The sequence below is a fragment of the Hemiscyllium ocellatum genome, chromosome 9 (genome assembly GCF_020745735.1).
Source record: "Hemiscyllium ocellatum isolate sHemOce1 chromosome 9, sHemOce1.pat.X.cur, whole genome shotgun sequence".
In the NCBI taxonomy this organism is placed as follows: domain Eukaryota; kingdom Metazoa; phylum Chordata; class Chondrichthyes; order Orectolobiformes; family Hemiscylliidae; genus Hemiscyllium; species Hemiscyllium ocellatum.
The window spans coordinates 32080491-32108067 of record NC_083409.1 but is presented as its reverse complement, the minus strand read 5'-3'; the positions used below and the strand labels follow the sequence as shown (position 1 = coordinate 32108067).

The following is a 27577-nucleotide window of genomic DNA, read 5'->3' as shown; positions in this document are numbered from 1 at the left end:
GAATGGAGATAAGGAGAAACTTCTTCAGCCAGAGAGTGGTGAGTCTATGGAATTCATTGCCACAGAAGGTTGTGGAGGCCAGATCACTGAGTATATTTAAGACTGGGATAGATAGGTTCTTGAGCATCAAGGGGATTAAGGGTTACAGGGAGAAAACAGGGGAATAGAGTTGAGAAACTTGTCAGCCATGATTGGATGGCAGCGCAGATTCAATGGACTGAATGGGCTAATTTCTACTCCTATGTCTTATGGTCTTAAATTGCTAAACAGACATGGCTAGTCACTTACCTTATGCTGTCTTCGAGCTCTTGCCACGAACATGTTTGCTCTTGCATTTGTCGGTTCCATGTTAAGACAGTGACTACACTTTGAAAATCCTTGAGTCACTGTGATTGAATTGAGACATTCAAATGATCACATGAGGCAACACTATGGTTTTAAGACATGCATTTTGTCCTGGTTTTTGTTGAAGAGAGATTTTAAGGCAGAGGTGCAGAACTGTCTCTGGAGAACCCATAAAGTAAACATATTGTGAGCCCTTGGAGATTTTTTTTTTCAAAGTTAGAGCAATAGAAGCAGCCTGAGTGAGTGTGGTCAAACTCTGACAGGATTTTTATTTTTGACTCTCAGCAGTTGTTGCTGGGGTCTCAGCAGGATTCGTACGCTGTAGTGCATTCCTCCCTGCTACATTCTGTCTGAGTTTTCTCTTGATGTTTCCTCCTGGACCATAGAATTGCATTTGAAACAATATATATTATAGCCTATGCCAAGGATGTGTTTATGGGATGTTACTATATTGGAACAGTTAATATGTATGAGTTACTGTGTCTGTTATTTTGTTAAGCATTTTGCGAGTTACAGCTAAGCCAATTTTTTGTTGTTATTGTTCTATGTTAACCACTGTGTATGAATAAAGTGTGTTTTGCTAAATGTCAAGTAGTTTGAAATGCATCTGGAACACATTACCTTATATTTACTTTTAAAATAAGAAAAAGTTCGGGTCGAGACTGTCTCTAAATACTTGGAGAGGGGCTTGGTCTAGTCCATAACCCATGAAAAGTGTGCACGTTAGAGTGCAAATTCACTTTCTTTCCTTTCCCTCCAAGTTATTGAGTTCAGATATATGGATTAAAATTTAGATGCAGATTATGATCTTTACTGATTGTGAAAGATATTTAGTTAAACTAATGCAACTGAAGTCTATTTGTAATTTCAATGACAATCCAAGCTATTAAGTGATAGAAAGTGAAGACTGCAGATGTTGGAGAACAGAGTTGAGAGTGTGGTGCTGGAAAAGCGCAGCCAGTCAGGCAGCATCCAAGGAACAGGAGAATCGACGTTTTGAGCATAAGCTTTTCATCAGGAATGAGGCCTTGAGTCCATATAAAAGAAAATGTTAGAAATTTCAGAGAGTCTGTATTTTGAATTAAATGCATACAAGATACATCATTTCATGACAAAAACATAAGTATGTCTTAAAATTGAAAAACTATTATGAGTTGAAATGATGTGCCATGTTGATTTAATCTTCATTCACTACTGTATTTCTGCTGATATAGCCACGTTAATTTGTTATTTTCCACGAACAGTAAATGTTCAGCAAGTGGAAAAATACAAACAAACACAAAGGATGCAAAGCCGGTAGTTTCAATGAAAGAGATCAATTGATCTATTCTCCCTGCATAATCACAATTCCAAACCTGTGATTTTAGAAAAAATGGGTAAGTAGCCACAGCATGTTGCTACTTTTGTCAGTGTATTTCACAGGGATCTGTAGAGAGCATTCAGCAAATCAATGGGAAATTGGGGTTGAAGTTGCCATTGATTTCATTGTGCAAAAAGCTAAAGTCTAAGAGTTCAAACACGGGAAGAGGAAACATTGAAATTTGAGAGTCACACATGGAGCTTTAAGATACATTTGTGTGCAGTATTAATATTTTGTCTCAGTGCACCATCAGTAACAAATAATACTGGATTGGAGAACATCATCATTAAGTGCTGTCTCATGTAATTGAATTTTTTTTCACCACCTACAATTGTGTTGAAAACATCGAGGGTAAGGACAGTCAGAGGCTGAGGTGTCAGAGTTGTGTCCCAGAGTGACGTTGCTGCAATGACTTAAAAGCAATCTAAGTTTGTTCAGTACATTACATCAGTTGTATGACACTTTGATCTTTTACTCTTAATTCTGTGTCCTATATCATGCCCCACGAGTTGCCTGACCAGGTAGACCTTATAGAATATGAGTTCCCTGATTGAAACAGGTTGACAGCCTCAATCAGGGAGCCCTGGCTGGAGAGTCATAGGTACTGCTCACTCTGAGACCTAGCTCTGAGGAAGTTGAATCATTGTCAAGGGCAGCTCTCATGTAAATAAAGGGTAATTAGATCAGGGGATACTGGCCTCTGTGGAGTTATTTCACCATCATTTGGACACTTGTGGGCCCTCAGTCTCATCATATCTATCTCATTATTAATGTCTAATCCCTGGATACTTGCATCTCCAAGACAGTGTTGCTCTTTTCCAACTCTATATTCTTTTAAAACTAATTACGATGGCAGTCAGAAGGGATTGCCTGAAAATATTTTGTGGCAAAATTAAAATCTGTTGTCTTTATTGCTCTACTTAGCAAGTTTTGAGAAGATTTGTAGCTAAGGTTGAGGCTTTGGATATAGGTTTGCTCGCTGAGCTGGAAGGTTCATTTCCAGACATTTCATTACCCTACTAGGTAACATCTTCAGTGGGCTTCGGGTGAAGCAATGCTGAAACTTCCTGCTTTCTATTTATATGTTTGGGTTACTTTGAGTTGGTGATGCCATTTCCAGTGGTGATGTTATTTTCTATGGTGAAGTCACTTCCTGTTCCTTTTCTCAGGGGGTGGTAGGTGGGGTCTAACTCAATGTGTTTGTTGATAGAGTTTCAGTTGGAATGCCATGCTTCCAGGAATTTTTGTGCGTGTCTTTGTTTGGCTTGTCCTAGGATGGATGTGTTGTCCGAGTCAAAGTGGTGTCCTTCCTCATCCTATTGTAAGGATATGAGTGAGAGACGGTCATGTCTTTTTGTGGCTAGTTAGTGTTCATGTATCCTGGTGGCCAAAAAAAAACTAGCCACCAGGATACATGAACACCAACTAGCCACAAAACGACATGACCCTCTTTCACTAGTACTCTCACAATAGGATGAGGACGGACACCACTTTGACTGGGACAACACATCCATCCTGGGACAAGCCAAACAAAGACATGCACGAGAATTCCGAGAAGCATGGCATTCCAACTGGAACTCTATCAACAAACACATCAAATTAATTCCCATCTACCACCCCCTGAGAAAAGGAACACAAAGTGACTTCACTGCAGGAAATAACATCATTAAAGGAAATTACATCAGCAAGCCAAAGAAACCCAAACATAGAAAGCAGGAATTTTCAGCATTGCTTCATCTGAGGCCCACTGAGGATATTATCTAGTAAGGTAATGAAATGTCTGGAAATGAACCTTCCAGCTCCGCAAGCAAACCTACATCCATTACCGCTCTACTTTATTGGTAACCATTGCTGACTGCTGGTTCTGGATTGGATGTTCAGTGCCCATTTCCTCATTGTTTATTTAATAATTTGTGAATAAATTCAAGGCAACCAGAAGCTAGTTTGACACAAACTAAGTCCATGTGATAAAATACAATATTTGCAATGTGACAAGTATGTACCAGATAATCATTTGAACAACATGGTTCATTTTGAGCAATATTTTTTTTTCATTCTAGTAGTTCTTACTAATAAGGACTTGGTACACAGAATGGAAATATAACTTCTGTTTTTCTTGCATATAATTAAAATAAATGATTTTATCCCAAAGCATACATAACACATCTGATATTATTAAGATAACAAATGCTAGTTATTGCTTCAGTCAGTCTTGCTTTCTTGAACTTGGCACTTAATTAGCTGTTCAAATCATTTTTAAAAAGTCTTCCTCTCTGAATGTAGACAAGCTCCATCACTTTGAATATTTTGCTTTCCCACTTTTCATTAACGTAAAGGTTGAGGTGGAAGGTTTAAGTGGAGCCTCATTTACCCTGGGCGTCTTCAGCAATGGGGATGAAATGCTTAGTATTGGCAATTGGAAATGCAAAATATAAAGAGCAATTGGGGTTGGAAAGCAGTGGCAATACAAAGTTTTTTTCTTCATGGCATTTCTTAATTTGTCAAAGATATTTTAATAATGAACATTTATCTGGTTGTACATTTTTTTAATATAAAACATTCCAAGTGACATTTATGACAGAAATAAGTACATTTTTTTCATCTCTTTCCTCTCTTCCATTTTTCCTTTACCCTATCCCATTAATTTTCTAAGTTTCCTCCAGTTCTCTCATGTGCTATTCTGTGCTCTGACTCTCATGCTCTGCCTCGTGCTCTCACATTCATTTGTTCCTGTGCTTACACCATCTGTCTCGTGCTGTTATTTGTCTCTCACATGTTTAATCCTTTTTTTCTCTCTACCTCATTGGTTTTGCAACTTTCTCCACCTGGATCACCTTTAGAGATTGAAATCTGTTTGGCCGTTATATCCCTTATTTTACCACTACCATCAAGTCAACAGGCCAACAGTGATTCTTTCAAATGTCCAAGCAAACACACCAGGAGAAACATTGAGTATATGTAATAATGAGATGCAAACCAGGGGAAGCATCAATGCCATTGACCTGAAGTAACATTCTATAGGCAGAGACTACCACATCTAATCATGGAAAGTGATACCAGATAAACAAATGTGAGGAGGTGGTTCAATAAACAGTCCCACTCTCAGTGATGTCAAAGCCCTATAAGAGTGCATGTGATATGGCTAGCATATCTGCAACAACATGTTGAAAGAATCCTGGCATGGATGATCCATCTCTGCTCACTCACATCACAGCCAAGCACATTGAATGTCACAGGCTAAGGCCTAACAACCTGGTAGTAATGTGTGCTGCTCCTGGTCAAAGCATCCCAGTAAAACTACATCTTTTGTAGCTATCTAGAACCACAGAATATTCCACATCCATGTGATGTCCAGCAAAAGCATGGCAAATCCAATCTGAACATTTGCCCCTCCATCAGTAAATTCACAATTGGCAGTGGACTGATGGAAAGTATCATTGACAGAGCTATCAAGTGACACTTACTCTCCAGTCCTCAACTTGATGAGTGCCAGGAACAATTTATCCACGACAATCTCGTCCTAGACATGGGCCAATGAGGTGAGGATCATTACCCTTGAAATCAAGGGAGCATTTGACCAAATGTGGTACCAAGGAATCCATGCAAGATTGAAGACAGTGAAAAACTCTCCACTTGCCAGAGTCATGGGTAGCATCGGGTAATGAGTTGTGATTTTTGGAGGCCAACTATCTCAGTCCTAGAACATTGCTGTAGGAGTTCCCACACATGTGAGATGGAACTTCTCTGGATGGGTGCAGCTCCAACAACATTGAAAGGTTTAGACACCATCACGGACAAAGAAGCCCTTTTGATTGATACCACAAGTAACTACACTTTCCATTACTGACATTCAGTGGCAGCAGTGTTTCCCATCATGATACAGTGCAGGAATGCACTGAAGACAATACCTTCTGAATCCATAATCATTTCCATCTAGAAGGACAGGGGCAGTAGGTAAGAGTTCACCTCCAGGTAAAAAGTGAGGTCTGCAGATGCTGGAGATCACAGTTGAAAATGTGTTGCTGGTTAAAGCACAGCAGGTTAGGCAGCATCCAAGGAATAGGAAATTCGTCGTTTCGGGCATAAGCCCTCCTGATGAAGGGCTTATGCCCGAAACGTCGAATTTCCTATTCCTTGGATGCTGCCTAACCTGCTGTGCTTTAACCAGCAACACATTTTCAAGAGTTCACCTCCAAGCCACTTGGAAATATGTTGTCATTTCTTGAGTGTGCTGGAGAACCTGGAGCTCTTTGCCACTTGGCATTGTGTGTCCACCGACCGCACATGAACTGCAGGTTTCAAGAAGGCAGCTCACCACCATCTTCAAGAACAACAACAGAATGGTAATAAATGTTGGCCCAGCCAGTGATGCCCATGCCCCATGAGTGAATTTTTCAAAAAAAAATGTTTCTGACCTGATTTTTCATGTGGAGTGAAATGCAAACTGGGGAGTATCTACTTTGATCATGATGTGGAGGAGCCAGTGTTGGACTGGGGTAGACAAAGTGACACATCACACTGAGACCTGGCGTTGTGTGTTTTGCTACTTTGATCATGATGCCCTCATTGCTTTGTTGTTGGGAGTGGCACTTCACTGTGATAAGGAGTTACTTTGGGGAGATTTAGAGTTGTGGTGAGAGATTTTTGGAGGATTTAATGTTGCAATGTGGGGATTTAGCTCTATATGGCATAAGGCTATGGATGTTAGGGGAGTTAATACTGTAGTGCAGACCTTTTAGGCAGCTTTAGTAGCTTAAAGAGCTGGTTTTCAGCTGTGATTTGTGCTGGGGGAGCTAAATGCTGAGGTGGTGGCCTAGTGAACGGGTTGAATTTAACTCTCTATACTGAGACATGAGGTATGCTTAGGCATGATTGTGACGATCAAAAACTTTTCTTATCCATCCTAAAAATGATCTAACTGTTTGTGTTGTTGCGCACGTAGATCATGCACAGGATAGACGTTCGAACAAATAAAGCAGGATAACCTTTATTATGAAGCAGTTACACAAACCCAAGTAAACGTCACTGCCCATGAATGGGAGTAAAAATTGAAAAGGTTAAGGGAATGGTTAACCCATGTGTGCACCTCAGATGAGCTGATATGTAAAACTGATTGATTTACCAGTCTGTTTATTGATCATTGCCATCTCCTCCAGATCTTGACACAGTTTATACGTTAAGGGTTGACTGGGTTGCTTCTGTGTATTGAGCAACTTGCTCTGCCAAATCTGGAATTGCATTAAACCCCTGGGAGACAAATCGAACTGCAAGGCTTTCAGTCAATTAATTTGTCTTTGTTCCCACCAGAATGTTTTATGGCAATACCATGCAGGAGAAAATGAGCATACAAAACACTTAACTTAAAATAATAGAAGGGAGAGTGAGAAGGTTTTAACAAATTGAATAACATAAAATGAGCGAAGTACTTGAAAGGATTTGGAAAAGATTTACGAGGACGTTGCCAAAGTTGAAGGGTTTGAGCTTTAGGGAGAGGTGAAAATGTGTTGCTGGAAAAGCGCAGCAAGTCAGGCAGCATCCAGGGAGTAGGAGAATTGACCTGAAGAAGGGCTCATGCCCGAAACGTCGATTCTCCTGCTCCTTGGATGTTGCCTGACCTGCTGCGTTTTTCCAGCAACACATTTTCAGCTCTGATCTCCAGCATCTGCAGTCCTCACTTTCTCCTTTAGAGAGAGGCTCAGTAGGCTTGGACTGTTTTCCCTGAGGCTGAGGGATGACCTTTAAGAAGTTTATAAAATCATGACAGGGGTGGATCAGGCAAATGGACAAGGATAGTGGAGTCCAAAACTGGAGGGCTCAAATTTAAGGTGAAAGGGGAAAGATTTAAAACCGACCTCAAGAGCAACAGTGAGTGGTGCGTGTATGGAATGAGCTGCCACAGGAAGCGATGGAAGCTGGTACAATTATAACATTTAAAAGACCTCTAGATGGGTATATGTTTAGGAAGGGTTTAGAGGGAAAAGGGGCAGTAGTTGGCAAATAGGAGTAGATTTATTTAGGATGGACGAGTTGGACGAAAGAGTCTATTTCCATGATTTACAGCTGTATGACTATGACTGTAAAATTTTTGTGTTGATGTTTCAATAGATTATTGTGATGAAGAATAATTTTCAACCTCACAAAACTAAAGGAAGAAACAGATAACCAATAATTTGCTCAAACCTGTCTATTATCTGAGTCAACACAAAATGACAGCAAATTTTTTGGAACAAGTTGTACTTTTTCTTCATTCTCAGATCTCAATTTTTGTCAGGAGTTCATTACATTCAACTTGCTCATTTTGGTTAACAATGTGTTCGCATATTTTTGCTGATGAATTTCATATATTAATTATTTTCTTTAATAAAACTACAACTATGAAAAGCTCCAAAGGGACTAGACTCTTTTAGCAAGTGAATTAAAATTATAAATATTCTGTTTCACTACATTTCAGCATTTGCATTTCCTGAATTGATTTGCAATTAATATGCAGTCTTAAAGATCATACACAGTCAGCAGCATTGCATAGCTGTGAAAATTGTACCACTCCTACTGAAGTAAAAAATACTAGACATTTTGAGCTTTAATGAGTGCTACAGAGTCATGATGAAAATTATTTGACCAGGAAGAGTGCTAATTCAAAAAGTTCATGAACTAATATGAGAAAACTAATGAGTATGAATGATGATTAGAAAAAATGGATTGTTGCATCGTTATTCAGGAATCAGGTGGAATGTTATTGATGATGTTCTGAAATAGTCAAGAGATAGGTAATGGGTAAAGAGGAGCATTGTGATATGAACTGATGGAGAGGGTCTGAGCAACATCTGGGCTGGGGCCAAGCCAACTGTGTAGAGTGAGAAAAGGATGGAATTAATTTGTCACCAGCTCCCAGAATGGAAAATGTCAGTGCACATACGTGTAGGCAGACAATTATTTACTCTGATTCTAATCGCATAGGTGCATTCAGAGAGTAAAGTAATTAAAGCTGTTTTAACAGGGACGAGAGTGAAGCACATTGGTCTAAATAGAGCAGAAGTAACACAATCAGATTATTGAGAACTACTGGTTATCAGCCTCATTAAAACCATGAGCTCAATCTTGTACTAAATATGAGTTGCAATGTGTGTTTTGGACGGTTTCTTTTTTAGAGGCTCAGTAAGACTTCTTGCCTTTTCTTGCCAAATTCCACTCGTTAAAGCTACCTTACCCAGCGCACATTCTTACCACATGCTTTCCTCGAAGAACTTACCACTCACTGAACCGCCATCAAAAGATGTGCATTCCTTGCCATCTTTAAAAGAATTTGTGCATTTGGACAACTGTTGTCAGTCTGGACGTGCCCTGCACAGTTCCTGAATCTGCCCTGGATGTGTTAGACAGTGTAAATTGGTGCCTCTCTTTCTGGGCAGAGACCGAGAGGTCCTTTTGGATGGGATGTTGCTGATGGAATGTTCTTGTCGCTCTGGATCAGGAGCGGACGCCATGACTCTAGACCATGCCACTGTGGATAGTGCAGACTTTGTTGTGCATTCCTCCAGCGGGCTATGTAGGGAGAAGGTCAACTCTTGCTATTTTGCCCGCTTGTTATCTCCCATACTAACCCCCCACCAATCCCCAACACCATTAATCACGGAATTTCTACAGTGTGCAAGCGGGCTATTTGGACCATCAAATCCACACCGACCCTCCGAAGAGCATCCCATCCAGACTCACCTCCCTACCCTATCTCTGTAACGCTGTGGGAGGAAATCAGAGCACTCGGAGGAAATCCACGCAGACACGAGGAGAATGTGCAAACCACACAGACAGTCACCTGAGGCTAGAATTGAGCCTGGGTCCCTGGCTCTGTGAGGCACTGTGTTGCCCATGCCTCTGGTGAAACTAGATTAGCATGACATCCACATTGGTGAGTTTACACATGTGGTTCTTGTCCACAAGATGTTACACTTGTGTCATAAGATTAAGATGATTACTTGGGAAAATTATTGTTAGAGATTTTTAACCCATTAGATTCCAGTATTTAGTCAAAATTGCTCTGTATGATTCAATACAGAGTGCATGCTATAGGTGCACTAAGGTGATGTCAAGGATGAAAATCTGGAGAGAGGTAAAATATGGAATGAAGATTATTTCCACTGAAGTAACAAACATTGAAAGGACATTAGGTAGAGATTTTCTAACCCCATCAAGAATCCTGCTGGAATTAATAGGCATGAAAGTACTTCCTCTCATTGGACAAGTGGATGAATAGCTATCAATGCGCAATGATGATGATTTAGGTCCGAATAACACATTAGGTTAAATGTCTTTAATGTAGAAGCATGGAATGCTTTACCATTGGGAATATTTAAGGTTGTTTTAAAATGAAACTGCATGAATATTGGAAGTAGAGTAAGATACAGATCTATGGGGAGAAGATAGGGTTGTATCATAAGTTTTGAATTGCTTTAGTAGAGAGCTAGCCCGGACAAAGGGTTGATTTTTCTCTCTGCCGTTTCTCGAAATGTTTAAGTCGCGCATCACAACATTTCAATGCCCTAACTCAACAGTGTAAGGACTCTACAGCTATTATGTTTCTGAAGCTGCTGAATCAAACCACGTCCTTGACCTCCGATGTCATTGTCTTTGATAAAATTACTGTACTGTTCTCTCTCACATTGACTTTGGTATATCCTTTATTTCTGCTTCCTGAAGCATACAAGGGAAAGTGGGTCACTGCTACCCTGTAAACCATGACTGTCCTCCTCAGTTGGCCAAAGGCTAAGCTGGTCCGTTAGAGGAGAAAATGAATTTTGCCATTCGTGCCTGCCTTAAAATCAATAGATGGCTCTTATGGTGCAGAAAATCTTCCAGGAATTGCTGTTGATCTTAATTGATGATAGGAGGGGTTGTGATGGAGGAGCTGTTTGGACAAGACCTTTCAGATTCCCAGTGTTTTGTGAAAGGCCCATTGTGCATTGGAGAAAGAGTTAACAGTGGCCTGAAGCTCAGTTCCTGAATGAGTGCACACACACAGCAGTATCATAGATTAATTGCTCTGACTCTGACCAAGATTTTGGCTTGGATTGATGATAATTAAAACTGAACAGTTTCCCTTATGTCTGGCAGATTATCTCGACACTGGTAGGTAATTGAGTTACTCTTTGGAGGCAAGGCAAGTGTTACAGTGAGGCGACCGAGAATAGTGTTGGTGTGGTGACATAGACCTGATTAGCCTCAGTTATGAAGGGTTTTGGTGAGGATCGCAGCTTGAATATCATTGTGGAATGGGGGGAGATGGTGACAAGTTGTTGAGAGCAACCAAACTTGAAAAGGGTACTTCATAAGTCTTCATGTTGGACACAGACAAAAGTTTCTGTGAGGTGAGAAAAGATCATGCACAGTGCCTATGAGGACAATGCAAATGCTTTCAAGATTTCCTCCAAATACCCCTGAAGAGGTCAAACCTCACATTGACTCCCAGGTTGGTGACTGATCAAAATGGAGAAGTATATTTCAAGAAGGCACCAAACACACAGAGCCTTTGTTGGGAACATAGAAAGTTTCCTATCTGGATGCATCACAACTTAGTATGGGAACTGCTCTTCGCTGCCTCGCAGCGCCAGGGACCCAGGTTCAATTCCAGCCTTTAGTGACTGTCTGTATAGAGTTTGCACATTCTCTCTCTGTCTATGTGGGTTTCCTCCCGCAATCCAAAGACGTGCAGGTTAAGTGAATTGGCAATGCTAAATTGCCCATAGTGTTCAGGGATATGTAGGTGAGGTGCATGAGTCAGGGGTAAATGTAGAGTAATAGGGGAATGGGTCTGGGTGAGTTACTCTTTGGAGGGCCAGTGTGGACTTGTTGGGGGAAAAGTTGGCCTGTTCCCACCCTGCAGGGATTCTATTATTTATGTGATAATCAAAAACACCTCCAACCCTGGTTACACACTCTTCCACCTTCTTCTATCAGACAGAAGATTTAAAAAAGTTTGAAACACATCCCAACAGATTTAAGAAAGCTTTCCCCCCCTAACTTTTATCAGACTTTTAAATGAACCTGTTATATGTTCAAGTTGATCTTTCTCTGTACCTTTTTCTGATCTTTCTCTGTACCACTACATTCTGCATTCTGTTCTATTAACCTGATGTACTTAACGTAAAGTATAACTTGTCTGGATAGCATGCAAAACAATACCTTTCTCTGTATCTCGGTACATGTGACAGTAATAAATCAAGTCAAAGTCAAAATAAAGGAGCGATACTGGATACAGCCTCCAAACAATCCATCCACAGACACTTCCAAGCACTTCCTGCTCCACAGCTGGCATAGTTTGCATAGTTGGCACAGTTTTACAAGCATTGGACCCATCAGCCTATTCAAAACCCATTGAATAGGAATGGAAGCAAGTCATCTCCAATTTTGAGGAAGACATAAAACCTCATGAAATCCAAGGGACGCACATTGGAACATCAATGGTGGTCAACTGGTTTAACCGCCGTCACTGAAAAAAAAAGCACTACTGGGCCACGCTCTCCATTGCTAAAACTGCCTACTATTTGTTGATCTTCCTGGAATGCAAATACAATTCCATGAAACTACTCTCCCGTATCTCCTCCATCTTCACCTGCGGGTTCAAAATGTGAGGAACTCATGGAACTTTGAGCGAGAAAGGTCAAGCACACTGTTCAGTTGTCTCTGCCTCCTCCCTACCTTCCCCCAGGTCATTGGCCATTTGTCCCTTAAAGTTCCAATTTGCCCTTTACTCAGAAGTACCTTTATCCTGTTTCTACCTGAGCTCTAGCTCTAATCTTTTCAAACTCATTGTGTCTATACATTCCAACTCCTGAACTCAGCCCAGTTAATCTTGGCTACTCAACTTCCCTTTCATGGCTTCCAACTGAACTAGTTTAATGGTTCTCATCACCTTCTCATAAAATGGGCCATATCAGCTCTGAATCTTCTGGCCTTGTAAGTTGTTGCCCAATCATGAATCACCCTTCCCATCCAACATTCTTTAGAGTTAACACAGTACCAATTCATTCTCATCTTGCCTGTAATCCCAAGTTTGAGTCACTTCATTCAGACATCCTCCACCCACCCCCAGTCATTCTGAAACCGGCCTGATGTGACCATGAAGAACTATCAATCTTTGCAATCTCTCTGAAGACTTCAACACACCCTCCTCTACCACCTTGCCTTTGCCATTCCCACGTGGAACTATGCTTACATGGTTCTGTTGAGCATTTCAAATCAGTGTCCCTGGCAAAGGATTCTATTCCTGGTCTTTCACTGATGCCTGTGAAGTGCCCCAAATGATTTGATATTGATCCTTTATTCAATTCATATCTGCATGCTGTTCCTTAGTGACAGCAACCCAAAAGAAAACAGAGGCTACCCACTAAAGAGCTGAGGGCACTTAGTTACATCTCAATACCACCTCTGAAGCCCTCTGAGGTCTCATTCACCATCATGAATTGGATGAGCAGGAGGTTCCTTCAACTAAATATTGGGAGGAGTAAAGATTTTTTCTTTTGTCATGATTCCCACCAAAAACATCAATCCTTCAATACCATTTTCCTAACGACAGTCTGAAGTTGTGTTGAACCTCTCATAAACTTGTTCTTGTGCTTGATCTTGAATTGAACTTCTGGTCAATATGGCCACTCCATCCCAGGACTTTTTATTTTACTTCCATAACTTTGCTTCACCCTGTTTCTGCCTCTGATCTGCCGCTGGAAGCTTCCACCACATTTTTTCTCCCTTTGTGGACCTGTCTGTTCCAGTACATCCTTGGGAGGCCTTCCACCTTCCACTTGACATGGTACTGACCATATCCAAACCTCTGTTTCTACTTTAGATTTCTTGTTAATTTGTGGTACCTTCCGAATCCTGCTTGGATGACGCACTGTACAATATCACAGTGCCATCAGCAAGGTGCAAGTACTGCATCCTTGCAATCTTTTTTTTTCTCTTTCATCTTCTGATGGACGGCGGCAGAGTAAGATGTTCCGGTAAGGAGCTCCGACTGTTCCTTCTACATTTTTCTTTCTTTTCCTGTTTGCGGCACTTTTTCTTTCCATTCCCACCCCCACCACCACCTTGAAACTCCCTCCCAACCTGGGGAATGAAGGCGAGACAAAGGGAGGCAAGTCACAGCCGGAGCCTCGGCGGGAGTGGAGCCCGCAGACCGGGTCCCGGAGTGGGGAGTGGAGCAGATCACAGGCCGAGTCCCAGAGTGGGGATAAGGGTGATGGCAGGCCGAGTCCTGGAGAGGCAGCAGAGCAAGTCCTAGATGAAGGCCAGTGCAAGATGGCTGCTTGGCCTTGTGTTCTGACACCCCATGGACACGGACCCATTGGAAAAGGGCTACTACTTTTTATTCTCATTCTGGACTTTTAAACTCTGTATTCCCATGCCCATCTTTTTTTTTTGCTTTTTCAATTCCGTGACAACACTTCAAGTATCTGCACCTTGGATGGTGCCGAGAGGCGACTTTACAAACTTTTCGCTGCAGTCATTTGACTGCACTAAAGGCTATTCTATTCTATTGTAGAGTACATTTTCACAGACACCAGTTGCTTCCTGGCCTGAATGGTAATTCTTCATGGATAACTCCAGGCAGATGGGTCACTCCATCATGCTGCAATTAATATTGGTTGATCTTGGTCATATCATTCATTCATCTAGCATCCATGTGTGCAGTACTTGCAAAGGGAACACTTACTAAATTCTGTTTGCAACACTTGTTTTGAGGGGAATCTCACTCGAGGAATTAGAATTGCCCTGCAGCGAAGGAATCAGCGATAAAAGGAGCCATTCAAAAAGCTGAAGTGTATGAATGCTCATCAGTAAAACAGAATTTATTTCAGCAGCTCTAAAGGAAATTAAGGTACATGTACAGGAAACACGGTTGAAATTTTTCACAGTTCATTATGTGCGAAGGTCGCACCAAATGAGAAAAATGCACATTGATGTTACAATTTAAAAGGAAATCAGAAGAGCGAACTTGGGAATTACACGCTTGGTTTCCAGCTTGTAGTGCAAAGAAAAGCCATCAGCTTCCATTACAGGTGGAACAATTTAAAGCCAGTTAACAAAAGTCAGGCTAATAGTCCTTTAGCAGTGTTGAATTCTATAGGTAGTTGTATCAATCAAGAAATAATTGCAATTTGTTCCGGTTGTAACAGAATTATGGAATTAAACAATATGGTAGATGTTTTATATTTTGATGTTCAAAATAGCTTTCAATATGATGTAGCTCAGTAAACTTGTAGAAGCCCGTAATGATGCTAATGTTGTAATATAATAAGCTGGGTAAAACGTATGAGAAAATGTAGTCCAACTTTGCAGTTATTTTGTTTGAAAGAAAAATGTGAAAATGTAGTCCAAATGTTTTGGAGTATCTCCATTATTCCCTCGTTCGTCAGCACACAGTCACCACCCTGACATTTTTGCTTCATCAGGGCCCTGTCTCTCTTTATGACATTTTTGGTTCTCACGCACGGTACTTAGAATAGTGAATAGCAATATTAGTCATTTTTAGCTTTTCTAATCTGTTTTACTTTATACCTATATTTTAAAATTCTCTTTAGTATTTTCATACTTATCATTTGCCTTTCTGAATCTTATTTCAATAATGTGTGAAGGAAGGCATTTGGTATGTTTGCCTAGATTGGTCGGTGCATTGAGTATCTTAGTTGGGAGGTCATGTTGTGGCTGTACAGGACATTGGTTAGACCACTTTGGAATATTGCATTTAGTTGTGCTTTAGAAAGGAAGCTGCTAAACTTGAAAGGGTTCAGAAAAGATATATAAGGATGTTGCCGGGGTTGGAGGGTGTGAGCTTCAGGGAGAGGCTAAATAGGCTGGGCTGTTTTCCCTGGAGCAGTGGAGGCTGAGGGGTGACCTTATAGAGGTTTATGAAATCATGAGGAGCATGGATAGGGTGAAAAGTCAAGGTCCTTTCCCCACAGTAGGTGGGTCCAGAACTAGAGGGCATAGGCTTAAGGTGAGAGGGGAAAGATTTAAAAGAGACCTAAGGGGCAACTTTTTCGCGCAGACGGTGGTGTTTGGCTGGAATGAGCTGCCAAAGGAAATGGTGGAGGCTAGTACAATTGCAATATTTAAAAGACATCTGGATGGGTATATGAGTATGAAGAGTTTAGAGGGATATGGGCCAAATGCTGGCAAATGGAACTAGATTAACTTAGGATATCTAGTTGGAGCGGATGAGTTGGATCAAAAGGTCTGTTTCTGTGCTGTACATCTTTATGACTGTGTGTTTATGCCACACTGAAGTTGAGTTCTTTATAGACTGATCAAGGAGAAGGCAAATTAAAGAATGGTCTTTAGGCTTAGATGTCCAAATGACACTATATTTTACATTACTACTAAATGTTATTGGACATTGTAATCATAGACCTACCAAGTTTTAATCTATTGCTACATTAGGCAGTCATATAATTTCTACGTTCTTTATGTCTTTAAGTCAATGTGTTGTAGGTTCAACCAAAGAGTCTGTCAGAGTACTCCTCCCATACTGAGCTAATTCCATTCATACTGTTGTTATTTATACCCAGTGATGTGCGTCCCTATCGTATTACAAGCTTGCTCCAGGCACTCAATCCTATCCAAGCTTTCTCTCTCTATATTAAAAAAAAATTGATAGCCAGATGATAGATCTAATCCTGATACAACTGCAGGGATGGAAAGGAAAGTTGTGTTTCTTCTTCTTCTCTGTCATTAGTAATCTCTGTAAAAAATGATTGAGCAGTTGATATCTGCTATTGAAGCATGATCTCACCAGTGTTCTTTTAAACTGAAATATTGTCAAACACTGACAGAAGGTTGTGACCATGTGATTTGCTTCTCATCAAGTTGATGACATACCACATAATCTTATGTTCCTCCCATGTAGTAGAGAGGTGTGCATTTGATTTAGGGTTCAATCCTGGAGCTGTTTCAAATATTTGGAATTGTGCCACCCCGATTGCAAATTTGCTGGCCAACTAAATGGATCTAACAGCTTGAGGTTTTTTTTTGGTGAAAAGTTTGGAACTGGTGAGTTTGCTGGATTTAGTTGTTTGTTGATAAGCATTCGCAGTTGTTTATCATGTTCTTGATTTTTGTTGGGAATTATTACGATGTTGCTCTCTTGTATTTCTATCAGTTTGCTGCTTTGTTTTTTCTTTTATTGATTAAAGTTGTTTTTTGAATCTTTGCTGCAAATGTGTTGCTGGTTAAAGCACAGCAGGCCAGGCAGCATCTCAGGAATAGAGAATTCGACGTTTCGAGCATAAGCCCTTCATCAGGAATGGCATCCTGATGAAGGGCTTATGCTCGAAACGTCGAATTCTCTATTCCTGAGATGCTGCCTGGCCTGCTGTGCTTTAACCAGCAACACATTTGCAGCTGTGATCTCCAGCATCTGCAGACCTCATTTTTTACTTTTTGAATCTTTGTTCAAAGGATTATTGTTGTAGTCTGACAACAGAAAGCTTTTCATAAGGTTCCACAGTTTTAAATGCTGTTTTTGAGGTAAAGTTAAGTTTCTCTTTACCTTGTACCAAGGATAATGGTTTTGGTTTTTGGAGGTCAATCAGCACAGTGCCAAGTCAACTCTTCAGATTCCCTAAGGGTAGTGTCTGAGGCCCAAACATCTACAGCTACTTCTTCAAAGACTTTCAGTCCATCATAAAATCAAAGTGGGGATGTTCACTGATGATTGCACAATACTCAGCACCATTCACAACTCCTCGGATGCAACAAGACCTGGACAGTATCTGGGCTTGGGGCTGAAACTAGAAAGTAACATTTGAGCTGCACAAGTGCCAATCAGTGATCATCTCCAACAAGAGAGAATCAAACCATTGCCTCTTAACTTTCAATAGCATAATCATCACTGAATTACCCCACTATCAACATCTTCAGGATTACTGTTGACCAGAAACTGAACTAGACCAGCCATATCAATATTGTGGCTACAAGAGGAGGTCAGAGGCTTGGAATGCTGCAGCAAGTAACTCAGCTCCTGATTCCACAAAGCCTACTTGCCATCTTTGAGGCACAAGTCAGCACTGTGATGGGATACTCCCCACTTGCCTGGATGGGTACACCTCCAAAAGCACTCAAGAAGCTTGACACTACCTAGACAAAACAACCTGCTTCATTGGCACTACCTCAACACAATTCAACTTCCTCCACCACCAATGCTCAGTAACAGTAGGGTCTACTATCTGCAAGACACATTGCAGAAATTCACCAAATAACTTAGACAGCACCTTCCAAACCTCAGTCACTTCCATCTAGAAGGCCAAGCATAACAGATGCGTGGAACAATACCACTTGCAAGTTCCCCTCCAAACCACTCATCATCCTGACTTGGAAATACATTGCTGTTCAGTGCCATTGGATTAAAATACTAGAATTCATTTCATAACAGCATTGGGTCTACCTACATCATGTGGACTGCAGCAGTTCAAGAAGGCAGCTCACCACCACTTTCTCAAGAGCAACTAGGAATGGACAATAAAAGCTGGCCTGTCAGCAATGCCCACATCCCATGTGTCAATAAAAAAAAGATGAATGAAAAATTTTCCTTTCCACAATGGCTAAAGTGTATCCAAAGAACTGTTAGGAAACGAAAAACTCAAAGTTCACTTCAATATTTCGATCACTCAGTTGGATTTAGCAAGTTTTTGATGTTAAAGTTACCTGCTGTTTTGATTGTGTTTTTAATTCAAAATTTGTCATTTGAGTGTATGTTGTGTCATTGACGCTGAACTTGAACCAGGGTGGAATCTTCCAGGTTCTGAACAATGTGGGCATTGGTGAGACAGATGGGAAAACTACATGAGATGGTTGGCTTAGGAGCTGCTCAATGTCAAGAGCAATAAGTCCTGTTTTCCAATCAAATGTTGAATGGCAAGATGAGATTCTGACTGGTGGGCAGGAAGAAGCAATTGTGTGTAGTAGCATGCACTAATATCTCATTGTTTCCGAAACCCAGTACACTGATATGCAGTTTCCCCATTCTCCCAATCACTGGATAGAAATTTTACAGTCACAATTCCGGGCATGAGAGTCAGAGTGGTTGCCTGGTGACTCCAGCTGGCCACTTTTTCTTCTGAGCTCATTTTGGGCTCCAGTTGTCAGTATCTCAGGGCACGGTCCTTAGGTAATGACTGCATGCGTTTCCCTCATCTGTGGGCCTTGGCATCTGACAAGTACCAACTGCAATGGATCATCAATGTATTACTAATCTGTCCACAGGACAGTTTTGGACTTCAGTGCTGCACTGGTTCTGGTTTTGTACACCTTGCACACTGGGATTGGCACCCTGTTCATGGATCCAATAGGGTTGTATCTCAAGACTTTTCATTTGCTCTTTTAATACTGATTCACTTTGCACCCATTCACTTGTTAACCTACATTGATGCTAACCACATCACTGACTTGTCTTGCATTTTGGCACCTTGTCCCATTGGCTCACAGATGTTTGCCTTGCCTTGCAATTTAGGACAGACACAAATCCAGGAAGTTTGTCCCAGTTATCAGTAGCAATCAAGGGAGTGGACATGTTGCTGTATGGCACTATATGGCTGTATTTTTAAAAAAATATTTTGAACAATTTAAATCAATAACATTTTTAAATTACTCAAGAAACACATTTTCATCCTTTGGTCAAAAAAACCTTCAGTACCTTCACTGAAAAGAATTTGATGTTTGAAGTTGCATTACTGACATTTTATTGCTGAAATTTTCTCCCTACTTAAATCAAATTTCTTACCTAACTAATTAACTAGCTGTTGTCAAAGTGTTTTTCATGAATTAAGTAGTTCAGGACTTTGCTGACTTGCTGTTAAAAGTCTTAACTCCACTCCTGCACTGATTGTAAGTGAAGACATAACTCCACTGTATTTTCCCTCAAAGGATTGTATTTGCTCTGGGTGTCCAGCAATTAGTTTCTTTTCTCATGTACTGAATTCGTAATTCTCCCCTTAGTTGCTCGTAGGCTTTTCACTGCTCTTTCTGCTTTTTAAAAGACTTGTTGCCTAGACTTGTTGCCAGTAAAAGATTTTATTCAGACTTAAGCAGTGATTCATCCAAATGGTGATTCCCTTCTGAAAAGTTTCTTTCATCTCTATTCTTAAGCTCTAAGATTTGTTTTCTTACCTGTTCTTAAAAGCTGTGCTGCTGATATTTTTTGAGAAAATAATCTTTTGGCTTCTTCTATTCTGTAAAATACCTCAGATCTGTTCCTTGATCTTCGCTGCTTCCATGATTTCCTCATCATTAATCCTGTTGTTGCCACCATCATTTGTAATATGTACTTATGCCATACTCAGTTATGCCCAAGAGTGGTTAAGCAGAAAGCAAAATAAAGAATTGTCTTCAGGCTTAGCCTTCTTAATGACAGTATTTATTTTACATTACTAAAAACACTGTTATATCTAGATTTGCCAAACTCTGATTTATAGTTATATTAGGTAGGACTGTTTTTTACATCCTACATGTACTTGTGTCCATGTACCCTCAGTATTTCTACCAGAATGTTGTTTCCATTCTGTTCTGACAACATCTACACAGTTGTATTTATACCCAGTGATGTGTACTTGTATGACATCATAAGGTTGCACATAAGTCTCAATACCTTCATGCAACATGTTTTGTTAGCCTGCATCTTTATCTATAATAGCAGAATCGTTGACTCATTATTTCTAAATAGAAACAAATTAATTAGTCGTTCATCTTCGTTGTCATTTGTTGGTCCTTTCTGTGTGCAAAATTGCTACCATCTTTGCTAAGACAAGATATTTTATTCTGAACTAATTTAGAATTTCAGAAGAATATCTGGACATTGTTGTGTACCTTCACTGTCGACATGTCACACAATTTGAATTTAAATCACACAAGTAAGGGAGTATTATATAAATATACAACTTTTTTTTCTTTTCTTTAAGTAGCATAAAATGAAAGCTATGTTTGGTAAACCAAGAGATTAGATTAAATGTGAATAAACAAGTTAGTAAAGCGACTTCATAGTGCAGCACACATTTAATCAAGAAAAAAATGTCCATACAAGTGGATTTCTCAAATAGATTTCTAAGCAATCAATACTATCACATTTAAAATATTTATGAAAGCTTCCATTAAATGAAATATTATGAAAGGAGTTCAGAGAGCAATGCAAAAATTTTGTATTTTCATTTGGTAAATTGTAAAGGAAATCTGCAGAAATTAAAACTATTTTAATGGTTGCAATGGTTTGGAAGGTTGAATAAAAGAGAAGGAGAGCTGGTTGTTGCTGAACAGAATTACAGATGGTCTCAAATTTATGACCTTCCAACTTATGTGCGCTCAGGTACAAATAAGATCCCATTACTGGGGTGTATTAATATTGATTTTAACAATCCAACATGTGAACGTTTTCTTGTACTTAAAATGGCCATCTTATGTTGTCATATGTTGTGCTCCACATTGTTCCTACATTGTGTTTTGGAACCCATTTGCAAAATAAGAACTGTCAGATAAATCATTTCTACATTGAACAAAGTAAATTAGCCAATCATAGATCTAATTCACTGTTATCTCGAATTTGTAAGTCAGATGAATAAAATGATTTTGACGCTACAAAAAAAGACAACTTTGCAGCAGAGCACCATTTTGTTTTGATGGTTTCTGCTGAAGTTACTGATCATGCAGGTGATTAAATACCTATCAACTGTACTTGGCATGTGGCTGGTGGTAAGATTAATTCATAATACAAAAAAATTCTCCTCTCCTTGAGACATATGTGCAGATGGGAGAACTCAGCAACATCTCTGCTCCCTCACACCTAGAGAAATCATTACCATTGAGGAGGACAAATGTACATATTGTTTACTACCTGTGGGGTCAAGTACAATGCACACATACTTTATATCAAAATTGTGAATACCTATAGTACAAGTGGGAGTAACTGTGAAGTCCAAACAAGATTAATATATTGTAAAATGTGAAACAAATTTATGATCCATATGTATCAATAACTTTTCATTTCCTAACAAAGTCAAAGCAGTTTATGTCTTAACCAAATTTAGAGATCAGTGGTCTAAAGAAATGCCCTTCATCATCCATGATTTGTGTTGTTAGAATTTGGAACTTGGGGAAAGTGTTGCAAGACGTTGATATTTGTTGCAATTTCCATGTCAGCCTACAGAAGACAATCACTTGGCTCAGTTAGGATACTTGCTGAGATTCCCTCAAGTTCTACAGTTTGACAACAAGCCTTGCATTAACTTAAAAGGTGGTGTGATTCCAAGATGGCCTGGTTTACAAATCAGTTGACTCCCTACTTCTGAGCCAGGAAACCTGAGTTCAAGTTCCATCTGCTCCAGAAGTGGGTAATAGCATCTCTAAACAAGTCTTTTCAATGGTTTGACAACTGGAGAGACAAAATGGATTTCTCTCGGTAGAGAACACCGATAAAGGTATTTCCAAAAATAATTTGTTGAATAATGGGATATTGCATTGCTGATAAGGTCAATATTTATTGCCCATCCCTAACTTCCTTCCTGAATGGAATTCCTGATGAAGGGCTCCGATTCTCCTGCTCCTCGGACGCTGCCTGAACTGCTGTGCTTTTCCAGCAACACACACTCACTCCTGTATACTCTAGACTGAGTAAGGGCAGTGCAATACCTTCCCCAAAACGCTATTGAACTGGACTTGAGTTTTTATGCTACCTTGCTAATACCATGATCATGTTGGGGTGGAATGACTAAATGAATCACTCAAAACTCAGGTCCACTTCAAGCATCAAGAGCTTCTGGGCAGATCTCCACTGAACAAAAGGAAATATTCATTACTTATATATTCGCTTTCAGCCCTTCAGCCATTAGAAATCAGTCATTGTGTGCATTGATAACCTTCACATCCAATCAGGTTAATCGTGTGGCTTCATGATCAGTCCATGGATAGCTTTGGGTATTCCCGTAATCTCATGATGATTGCTAGAATGTCCCCTTATCAGTTACCCTTGTCCTTCACAATACATGTTATTCAGCCACATTTCAGGCTTAAAACCTGCACCAGTTACTCAATACATCCCTGCTATTAGCAAGGGGTTTTCACCTGTATGTCTTAGACTGAATATCCATAGTAATGCAGTTAAATCCCCTAAAAATGCCTATCTATTCCAAACCTTTCTGACACTCAACTTGGAGCTACCATTACCTGGGAGTCTTAATTGATGTGGATCAGCCTTCACCTTCTCATGATTAATACCAGAGTTTAGACCAAGCCAGTATGGAAGCTTCTATTAGCATTTTCTCAAGGATGTTCCTTATCAAAATATCTTTGTGCAAACAGAAGGTGCATTTTAAGACCATAAGACCATAAGACATAGGAGTGGAAGTAAGGCCATTTGGCCCTTCGAGTCCACTCCGCCATTCAATCATGGCTGATGGGCATTTCAACTCCACTTACCCGCATTCTCCCCGTAGCCCTTAATTCCTTGTAACATCAAGAATCTATCAATCTCTGCCTTGAAGACATTTAGTGTCCCAGCCTCCACTGCACTCTGCGGCAATGAATTCCACAGGCCCACCACTCTCTGGCTGAGAAAGTGCAATACCTTCCCCAAAACTCTATTGAACTGGACTTGAGTTTTTACGCTACCTTGCTAATACCATGATCATGTTGGGGTGGAATGACTAAATGAATCACTCAAAACTCAGGTCCACTTCAAGCATCAAGATCTTCTGGGCAGATCTCCACTGAACAAAATTCTGTTCTGAATTGACCCCCTCTAATTCTAAGGCTGTGTCCACGGGTCCTAGTCTCCTCGCCTAATGGAAACAATTTCCTAGCATCCACCCTTTCCAAGTCAAGTATTACCTTGTAAGTTTCTATTAAATCTTCCCTTAATCTTCTAAACTCCAATGAATACAATCCCAGGATCCTCAGCTGTTCCTCATATGTTTTCTCTTGTTATTCAACAGGACTCATTTGTATGCATTTCGCAAGACCCTTTGTGTATTAACTTGCTCTTGTTACCTTGGATATAGTGCAGCTGTGAAGGCTATAATTACTCTAGCTTACAGTTTCATTTTAAAGCATTCGACTATGGAAGCTGCTGTTTTGGCGAACAATGTTCCCCAGTCATTTTATGGTATTGGAGAACTGCTTTCAGCTTTTTTTATACACTGCTTCAGCCATGGGCAACTCTAACTATCAGCACAGTAACTAACATTCTAATCTAGAGTTATTTATCAAATGAATTTATATTCCTTTGTTACCATGGTGAGATTTGAGATCATGTTTTCGATCTTCAGTCCAAGCACGGAACGACCATGCTACTGTTTACTATTGATATCTTTTGCCATACCTTTGTAGCTTCTAGCAGTACTCTGAAAATTCTGCAACTGCCCAATATCTGGCTTTTCTATGTAATAGTGATAGATAATGCCATCTGTTAGCCTTTATTTGAAATTCCAAGCAATAGAGCAAACTGTACACAGATAATCTAATCCTGCATTCCCTTGTCATTTACTTCAAAGTCTGTCATCAGCATTGGATAGAATAATAGAGGTCTGTACAGATATTTGTACCTTTCACTGAAACAACAGAACCAATGTTATTTCATTACCATAGGCATCCATCATCTCCTAAGTACTGTCTTTTCTTATTTTCCTGTTCCTCCTGTGCAGAGTTTATGCTACTCTTGCAGCTCATTCAATTCATTTTGCAGTTATCTATGTCCTCCAGCATGTGCACAGATCATTCTGTTGCATGTCTCCACTGTCATCCAGTTGGTAGGATTGCCCGCATTGGGTACCACTCCTATTTACATGAAATAGCCAGTGAATCAATTGCAATGACTTCACTTCCTGCAGCTGCACCATTACCTCTGCTCTCGCAAGGATCTATCTTTGACTTCCTCCTATTTCTTATCTACGTGTTGCCCCTTGGCAATATTGACATTACATTTAACCAAGAGGTGAGCTTCCAACTTTCCATTAGCTTAGTCATTAAAAGTGTCTATTTCAACTTTCACAACATCATTCAAGTTCACCACTGTCTCAGCTCATCTACTAATAAAACATTAATTCATTCATGGTTTTGTTACTTTATGTCTCGAATATACCGATGCAGCATGGTCACTCTTTCACAGTCCACTTTCTGTAGGCTCGAAATTCTCCTGTCCACATCTTGACTGGCACAATGTCACGTTCTCCTATCATCAATGCATTTGGAGTCTTACACTGGCTCTCAGTCAAGTAATATTTTGATTTTAAAATTTCCCACCCTTGCTTTCAGAACCCTTTGTGGCCTCATCCCCCACCACACCTGTAATCTCTCTTCAGCTCCACAATCTCCTGAGGCTTCTCTAATTCTGACCTCTGAGCACCTCTGATTTCATTTGCTCCCATTACCTGCTACACCGATGCCTTGCCTTTGAGCACTTGAAAACCTATTTACCCCAACTCTCTACCTTGCTTTCCTCCTTTAAAATTAAAAATCACACAACACCAGGTTGTAGTCCAGTTGGTTTATTTGGAAGCACTAGCTTTCAGAGTGCTGCTCAGGCAACCACCTGATGAAGGATCGGCGCTATGAAAGCCAGTGCTTCCAAATGTTGTGTGATTTTTAACTTTTCCCACCGCAGTCCAACACCGGCTCCTGCACATCATTCATCTTTTAAGGCACTCATACGAACCAGTCTTTTGACCAGCACTGATTGGTTTCTTAGCTATTTGACTTCTATCTCCTTATATAGTTCAGTATCATACTTTGATTTCTCATGTTCCTACGGAACGTACTGGGATATTTTATCACACGAACAGCTCCTGCATGAGTAAAAATTGTTGTTAGATTGAATCTGTCTGGGTGTGCTGTGACATTTTTGCCTTGACATCGACTTGATGACATATGAGTGCAGCGTTAAAACTTCTTATTGAAGCTCTCCATTTTGTGATTGCCATTTCAATCAACAGGACTGGAATGAGTCCCACCCATAGATCTTGTCACATTCACTAGATTTAGTAAAATTGAGAATCTTCTTCAAGTTATAATTTCCTGTCCTAGGGGATTTGTACTCATTCTTGTTTTCCCAAAATAATAGCCATTAAATAATGTGATTTGTTCTCAATACTTGCAATGTTATTCCAAGCTTCCTTCCCACTCCCCTGCTGCAGCTATTGCCAATGGCATGCAGTAATGTGCTAAAGTTGCAACTATACATTACTCACTGCTACACCTTCGGATGGGCTGTGGCTTTGATAATATTCTTTGCTTTCCAGTTACCGTGTGGACAGGAAATAAGCTCCTTGCACGATAAATAAGCCTTCATTCCTTTCGTTATTTCAGAAGGACTTTGTCTATGATTTACCATTACTTCAACCACTATCCCGCGTTAATTGTGTGTTTGTGGATTGTATTAGTTAACAACCTTTATATATTGTGCAAAAGATTTTACCAAAAAGAAAAAGATATGTAACAATTTTGAATTCGAATGAGTTTAGTTGATCTACTATTGTGGGTCTCTAAGTTGGCACTCATTTATTTTACTATTTGCTGCTCTGTATATGTGGACCAGTTTTTTCTATCGGCAAAAGCTCGGATGCTGCCTGACCTGCTGTGCTTTTCCACCACCACTCTAATCTAGACCCAGTCTTTATCTATTCCTTCTCACTGATGCTCAAGCCAACCCACCGCATGCTTTGTCCCCAGCTCATGATCACCTTGGTATCATGCGTGCCATCCAACTTCCTAGCGTACTGTGACACCAAAGGGTGCCTTCGAAAAGTATTTTGGTTTGCATGCAACTGCAAATAAATGTATTATGCCAGAGACACTCAGCATTTAATAGATCCAAAGATAAGCTGTTTGGATTGATGAAGCTAAAGTGAAGAGCCCACACTGGATCTGTAAATGTAACCATGTTGTTGCTGAATTCCATTGCACTGAGATCTTGCCATGCACTGTTCACATCACATTAAATCATAAAATCCCTACAGTATGGAAAAAAAGCCCTTTGGCCCAATAAGTCCACATGATCCTCTGAAGAGTAACCCACCCAGACCCTTTCGCCTACCCTGTTACTCTACATTTACCCCTGACTAATGCACCCAACCTCCAGATCCCTGAACACTATGGAGCAATTTAGCATGGCCAATTCACCTATCTGCACATCTTTGGACTGCGGGAGGAAACTGGAGTACCCAGAGGAAACCCGTGCAGACACTGGGAGAATGTGCAAACTCCACACAGACAGTCGCCCAAGGCTGGAATTGAACCTGTGTCCCTGGCGCTGTGAGGCAGCAGTGCTCACTGCTGAGCCACTGTGATGTGAGCATGCCATACTATTAATTTGTTCAAACCGCAGTTATAAAGGACATTACATGCAGAAGCAGAAGTGGACCATTCAGCCCATTACCTTTGTTCCAGTACTTGATGAGATCATGGCTGATCTAATAATCCTTTCTGCCTTTTCACTATGACCCTTGGTTCCCTTACTGGTTGTAGTCTGTGTCTCAGCCTTGAACATTTTTAATGTCACAGGTTCTACAGCTCCCTATAGTAAGGAATTACACAGATTTTCTACCTTTGGAAGAAATTCTGTGGTAAGCAAGCTACTAGAATAGATTCGGTGTGATAGGATTCATGACTATTTGGAAAAACACAGTTTGATTAAAGATGGTCAGCATAGCTTTGTGAGGGGCAGGTCATGCCTCACAAGTCTTATTGAATTCTTTGAGGACATGACGAGACAAGTTGATGAAGGTCAAACAGTGGATGTGTATACTGATTTCATTAAGGCATTTGATAAGTTTCCCCATGGTAAGCTCATTCAGAAAGTTTGTATGTATGGGATACAGGGAAATTTGGCTGTCTGGATACAGAATT

General features: G+C 40.3%; 1 protein-coding gene across 1 annotated transcript in view; it reads left to right on the top strand.

Annotated features, from left to right (window-relative positions):
- The window catches only part of astn1 (astrotactin 1), a 2216244-nt gene that overhangs the window by 1260048 nt on the left and 928619 nt on the right, over nucleotides 1–27577 (top strand). The gene's annotated exons all lie outside the window — the stretch shown is intronic.